The sequence below is a fragment of the Miscanthus floridulus genome, chromosome 18 (assembly GCF_019320115.1).
Source record: "Miscanthus floridulus cultivar M001 chromosome 18, ASM1932011v1, whole genome shotgun sequence".
NCBI lineage: Eukaryota > Viridiplantae > Streptophyta > Magnoliopsida > Poales > Poaceae > Miscanthus > Miscanthus floridulus.
In genome coordinates, this window is record NC_089597.1 from 136,494,663 (window position 1) to 136,502,330 (window position 7,668).

General features: G+C 37.8%; 1 pseudogene; it reads left to right on the forward strand.

Annotated features, from left to right (window-relative positions):
* Nucleotides 1-1,842: 1,842 nt before the first annotated feature.
* On the forward strand, nucleotides 1,843-2,690 carry LOC136519979 (glycine-rich protein A3-like; annotated as a pseudogene).
* The last annotated feature ends 4,978 nt before the right edge of the window (nucleotides 2,691-7,668 follow it).

Below are 7,668 nucleotides of genomic sequence, written 5' to 3' on the forward strand. Positions count from 1 at the left end.
ATCATGTTTATTTAATCAAGTTGTCTCAATCTTTCATTAGCAATGCACAACCTTTGCACATTTGTTTTACTTAGGTGTGTCCAACCAAAATGAAAAGTGTTATCAACAAATGCCCACCCACACAAGTTCAATCAGGTCAAAGATAGAGCTAGAACCAACCTAAGACTAGGGCTAGTAATGTATTCTTAGCCTTTATCTCTACATTACATTGAATTTTACAATAAACTATTTTCACAACTTCGAATTCACACTTGTCAATGTTCATCTAAACAATAAACACTAAATAGTATATGACCCATCATTTAGCAATTTAATCAGGAATAAACAATCATATAAATGTACTAAATAACATTTATACATAATAAATGGATGTTTAAATAGACATGGTTGGTGTTGGAGAACTGGTTCCAGCGGAGATGTAACGGTGGGATCTCTGCCTAGGCGAAGGCCCTAGGCGAAGACTGAAGAAGAGACTAATGGGCCCAAACACAGTTAGGGTTTCATAAATGAATCCACCAACTTTCCTTTACATAGGGTTTGGCTCCCCCTTTTATAGGACTCTGTTTACTATCATTCCTTTTTACATCTCTACCCTGTGCCAGCTAATGTACATTCCTGGAATATCCTAGCACCTATACTAACCACCGGGGGCAATCCAGGCTTTCTCTTCTTGCACCGCCTCTACTTCTCGGGCCTTTGCCTTTGGCCCATGGGAGGCCCATTTTCAGCCTGGGACCAAGGTGCCATGGAGGTCTCCTTCGATAGGTGGAGACCGCCCAGCCTTCGCTTGAGCCGCCTTCGCCTCCGTCTTGCTGTCCGAGTCCCCGGAGCCTTCGCTCTTATTTCTTGGACCTCCACCTTGGACCGCGCCTAGGAGCCTTCGCCACCTTCGCTGCCGCATTTGGGGGCCTTCGCCGCACTATTGATCATGGGCGAAGGTTCCTTTGGGGATTCCTGCACATCATCACTTGCATGATCTATCAGTGTAAGTTTCTGTAGTACAAAGTGGGATCTAACCTCCGTTACTCACATATCCATGTCCCAACAGTTGGCTACTGTGTAGTTTAAATAGGCTGAATAGCCATTTAGCGAACAATGAACATATGTCAAGAACCCATGCATACCTCGATTATGGTAGAAATATCATACAACACATGGTATTACTAATTTGAAAACAACACCATAGAGTACATTTAAATAAAGATAAACAATGGGTAGCTTCATCCATGGACCATCCCATCTATGTATTTATTTTGCTTATTGAATTCTGTTGATTTCCTGCAACACTTTCTCAAGGGGATAACTTCCTTGAATTGAGTTAGCAAGTACTCAATGCATTTACTTTAAAACAATCCTATTTCATATAGTATGCAACTAATTGCATCCCAACTATAGTGATTTGCTAAGGAACTTAAAATACCATGGCCATGCTGTGGGATTTGATGCACAACCACGTTTTAATAGAATGACCATTGATTGCTTTTCATTAGTCTATATGGTGAACAAAAAATTACAATACATCCATTTTCAAATCAAATTAGCCCATCACACTTTTTCACCATTTATTTTATATAGTTGCATTAGTTAATATTGCCCCACCACAAACTATACTAGTGAAAGCGTTATTGTAACATGAAAGACAATGGGCAAAGGATTTAAAATTCCTAATTATCGTATAAAAGGTTCAAACTTATGGAGTAAGTTTTCTCATTTTGTTTTCATTGTGTGATCATTGTCATTTTTAACCATGAGAATTATTTATATTAATTATTACCTCATTATTTGTATGTGCATTTTCAAAGTTAGCAATATTCTTCATACAATAATCTTGGTGACAGAACATGGGAGATGGAAAGGACAATCATCATGCTGACAAAGGATGCCATCCCCAATATTCTTCATACAATAATCTTGGTGACAGAACATGGGAGATGGAAAGGACAATCATCATGCTGACAAAGGATGCCACCCCCCTATTGGCTATCCACAACCTAGATCTATATGTCCACCACCATTAGGATGATATCCATATCGTTCACCTATGTACTCTTCGCACAGTGGTTACCCACCATCTGGATATCCATTATACACTCAAAGTGCTTACCCATCGATGGGTGGCTATCTTGGTGCTAGTTTATATGCTACTCAACATCATGGTACTTGTGCCTTTATCATTTTTTCTTCCTATGCACCTCATCATGAGAGTGAGATCAAATTAAGAGGGATAACTAATCACATGGTCGTGTGTCAATTCCTGTTATTTGCATTGGTGTTTTACATATTAACATTGTTAGATTAATGGTATTAAGTATTATACTATATAAACCTAGTTCATGCGTTCACTTTTGTTTAACTATAGTGTGACATATACATATATAACTTGATACCATGATGTTGCATGTTCTCAGGTCAAGGATCTAACATGGGGGCAATGCTCATTGGTGGAGTAGTAGCCGCTGCTGCCACTGCATATGGTGTATATCACTTAACCCATGGGCATCACCCTCATGGTCACCATTTAGGGCATTATGGCATGTTTAAGCTTCATCATCATCATGGACACTATGGCAAGTTCAAGCATGGAAAATTTGGGAAGCACATTAGGTTAGGAGGAAAACATGGCCTTCTAGGGTGGAAGCATCACCATCATGGGTTCTTTGGAGGAAAATACAAGAGGTGGAAGTAGTCAAATTATAGGCAAGGGTATGCAATTGGACCGTGCAAGTGTGACAAATAACATATGTCAAATAAAAATAGGTTGGTTCATATTAATGTTATATGCACATGTAATGCTATTATAAATTACTTATTATATGTGTCATCATCAATCTACAATAAGAATACATACTTTACTGATGGCTTATGCTAGGAAGAATTGCTACAGTTTATAAGAACCATTTAATGTTTAAACGTGTGAGCAATACCTTTTTTTTGTCTATGTCATTATTTGATAATATTTCCTCACATAAATACATTTTCAACACATAAGGTGATACCTCCCTCCTATTTTTGTTCAAAATATGTAAAGTAAATTTCAACACATAATTCAATACCTCCCTCCTATATTTGTTCTAGTATATGTAGCACCCTTGCTTGTTAGTAGCTTGCTAGTAGTTGTGTTGTTGGCCTATGTGACCCAATGTTGGTGTTGCTGTGGTGATTTATTAGAACCACCTTAGAATCAAACTTTAGGAGGATGATGTAACACCCTAGGTGTTAGCCTTGCATAAATTGACTTGCATTGCATGAGCATGAGCATTAAGCATTCATATTTGAGCTTTTATAAGTGAAACATGTGATTGAGACATATGCAACATTGCTTGTTATTTCATGTCTCCTTGTATCTATGCATATGATCATGAGTGAATACATGTAAATGGTTTATGTGAGTCACTAAAGCATATTAGCTACACTTATGATGACTAGTGGAACAATGGTTATGAAGGTCACTTTTCATGATCAAGTCCTTAAGTGATGCTATATATGTTGACCTGGACAACTTTATGTGTAACCAATGCATGAAATGATTGTGGGACCTTACAAATAGCTTAAACATGTTTAGAATATAATTATGAACAACTTTGGTATTCATGGTTAGGGCTAAAGTGGTCACTAAGTCATAGTTCATGAATAAGCCATCTTTTGAATGTAAGTGTTTGACCAAGTTTGAACCATATGATAGAGACCTTGCATGGAGGTGGTCACTAAAGCAAAGTTGTAGTATTTGACAAGAGGAGCAACTTTTATTTTTGGGTCATATACTAGTTTAGCACCTAACATGCTTGAATTAGGCTCACAAGATTCAACAAATCACTGTTTTGCAGCACTTAGAATTTTTCTAAGTCCTAAACCGGTTTACAGTGCAATAGCTTGACTTTTGCGATGATTTTACTCCTCATTCTTTGCGAATTAGGCCATAATCATTTAATAGAAGTTGAAGATGGTATATAGGTCTATGACTTTGGTTTAGATCTTTGGCACTAATTCTTCACGGATTTGAAGATCAGGCTTCGCCAAATCGCGCCGTCAGTCAGTTTGTCGGGTGTGGATAACTAAATCAAAACGGCGCGATGAGGTGTCAAATAACTAGCCTAGCGTGTGCGCAAGGTCGAGGTGGTCACCGTAGATGAGGTGTCATCGCCGGTGAAGCTCGTCGTCGGTGAACTCTAGCCATGCAAGCATTGAGCAGCATCGTGCCCTGTTTTTGTTCCACTGACGTGTGGGGTCGACTGACAGCGGGTCCCGCCTGTCAGCGACAGTAGTGCAGTAGGCTAGTTCATTTGTTCCTGTTTTTGTGTGCAACTTTGAAAATTGATAAGTTGAGCTATAGAGATCCAAATTTTGTGAACCAAATTTTGTATTGTTCCTTAGGAAGTGTAGTATTTATGAAAAATATGATATTAGCATTTGTAGTAATGTTTCTAGAAGATTTAAAATGAAACTTGTAATGTGTTTTTAAATGTATGCAAACTTGTTTAAATTATATCTAGAGTTCCTATGCTCCAAAAATTATGAAATTTATATGGTGAGCTTTTCTTGATGAGTATAAGCTCTCGTAAAAATTTGAGGGTCAGTGCATGAACAGAGTTTTAGTTATAGATTTTCCTTTTATAATTAGGTGATCTTTGTATGAATTTATATAAATTATTTATGAATCCAATACTCATGAAAATTGTTGGAGATTGTCCTAGTACCATATGAATGCTAAAAAAATATAAAATCTGTTGCTTGACACTTTTCACTAGGGTTTCCTATTTATGCTATTTTAAGCCTTTATGCCTTGTCATTTTTGGATAGGATGTTTTTGCTTGGTAAAATGGCATGAAACTTTTACAGTAGTCTATTGGTAGCACTAGTAAGCCACTATAAATTTTTGAGAATTTATGATGCACCTTTAGTATATGTTTATTATTTACCCTAATTAAATAATTAAATTAATAAAGGCATTTAAATAATTGGATTGTGTTTAAGCACAATGTTTTCTATGGTTCTTATGATACATAGTAACTGTTGGTGTTAATAGTAAGGCTTCGAAGCCATTGATGGTATACAAATAACTAATTATTGTTTTATCATTCAAATACAAGACTGCATGTATAGTTTTGATTGTGTGGATGGTTTCATATGGATAATGGTCTCTGCTGTAAAACTTGTTAATAACAAAGTTGTAGATAACTTACTAATCTACCTTGTGTTAAATTTTCACAGTCATAGGACTTAGGGTTTTCGAATTCTAGTTGTTACAAGTTTGTTGTCTGAAAGGTTTACTTCTTGGACAGATTTGATTGAATGAATTGTTTGCCCTATATAACTCTTGAATCACAATAAGAGTATTAAAGGAAAGTTGTAGATAATTTTATAAGCTTTCCAGAAAGTCCAAGATCACCACATTTGGATAAACAAAACTCCAGTTATGAGTAAAACAAGTAGCCACTATTTTGTGGTGTAGTAACTGAATTGCTGGAGTGTTTGATTTAGTAATTAAGAAGAGATGCACATACTCAGTAAAACGTTATACACTTGTTATTACTTTAACAACATGTTGTTAAGAATGCTTGCAAGAATCCATTCATCATGTATCACCATGCTATACTTGTCAACATGAATGCATTCGCCATATCTTATGTCATACTCATGCATCTAGGATCAATGGAGGAGATAACGTTGCTGGAGTTCAATGAAGGATAGGAAGGGGACCAGCAGGAGATTCCTCAAGCCGCAGCTCCCGAAGGCGAGGAGCAGACCCTAGAAGAGCTTCCGAAGTGCCCTGACCACTGCCCCACTTCCTTTCTGAAAGGCAAGCCCCAGAGCATTATAAGTCTCCCAGTATTTTATAAAATATTACTTGAGTCCTTTATGATTGATGCATTAAGTTATAAGAGTTGTCTGGAAACACTTGATGCATGGAACTACCTTGTCCAGATATATACACCTTTAACCCTATATAGGTCTAGGATCGAGTATATGCTTAGCCATGCTTAGACCGGTAGAAGTCGGGTGATTTTCTGTCACCTACGAGATATAGGTGGATACCAAAGCACGGTTGGCTATATTTGCTATAGTGAAAAAGAACCATGGGGTAAAAGTAAATTAAGGCTGGGCGGAGTCTATGGTAGGTTGACTCATATGATTCCGTCTGTGCCGATTAAGGACCGTACCATTGTTAGCACTTCTGACAAGATTGAACGTATGCCTATCACTTAGCTGACCGGATAACTCGTTCCGACTGCCAAGCCGAGTAGCTCAACTCAGGCCAGGCCCCGCTCTATAACAGTGCGCACTCTGGATTGTAGTAAGGATGTGCGGGGAGCCAGACTAAGCCCAAGGGTAGGCTGGGCCTGAACGTCCTGTCATTTGGTTGTCCGTGATTGTGCAGCGCTGGGTGAACCCATGAAATGTGTACTTGAGTTGTACCAAAGGTGACCTAAGGTGACTATTGATCTAGTCTACCTAGGTTTGTGTTAGGAATAAATTCTCAGCTAGTTGAAATCGATTCGAATCACCGTCTCTCCCGGATAGTGAGAAACTTAGCTAGCCCCAACATTGTAGTAACTGTACTATAGAATATGATGGTTCGGATAAACATGGACTTACAATACCTGCTATGGTTACTATTGTATGCTCTTAAAATGATATACCACATGTTTGGCATAGGATAGTTGCTAATTTAGAGATGGATAGATATACATAACTTGATAATAGAATTATAATTATATAATTGAGTTAATCGCTTTTTATGCAAAATGTTGTCAAGCTATATCCACTTATACAGCCTTGCATGATCCATGGAGTCATTTTATTTCTAGTTTATGATGGGTAAGTCTAGCTGAGTACCTTCTCATACTCAGGGTTTATTTCCCATTGTTGCAGATGGCACTGTTTATCATAGTTATTGCAAGAGTTGCTTCTATCCCGCTGTGGATGAGGAGTAAGCCTTGGGCAGGCTTCTTTATTAATCCCTCTACGTGCTTTTATAGACTGTGATCGTATGTTGGCACTGTATCAAACTATGTTGGCAAATGCTACGTTCAAACTTAATTTGCTTCCGCTTTTATTTATCAAACTTGGTTTGTAATAACTTTGCTTCATACTCTGATGATGGAAATGTATCTGTAAACTTTATGTAATATGTGACATGTATGTTGAATCATTTACGATCTTGGTTGTTGTAAATCGTTTATCGAGACCCGTCGTGGTACTCGATGGACTACCGGGGTTATATGGGTTCAAGTATGACAGTGCGACCGCTTACGGACTACCATTGTACTTGTACTCTTATAAATTGGTCGGTTCTACGACAGCTGGCATCAGAGCAAGATTCAACATTAATTGTCATATGTGTATTTAAAACAAAAGTTTTTGTTTTCCAAAACCCCTTCTAGCAACTAATAGCTATATAAATAGGTATTTGAAATCTAAAGTGTGCCAGTGATAACTTTCCTTATGCCCAAATTAAGGACTTTTAGGTGGCTATTTAAGTCCTAACATGGGGGTTTTAATTTTGTCATCCATATGGCGTGCTATTGTATGGATGCCATTCATTTGAATGGTAATGAATGGATCAAATGCCTCTACGCCAAGGTAAGTTGATGAGTGGCATGACCGTAAGGTGTGAGCGTGCGGTTAGGGAGAGTTAGCTTTGGTATGACTATGTATGCATGCTTGCAT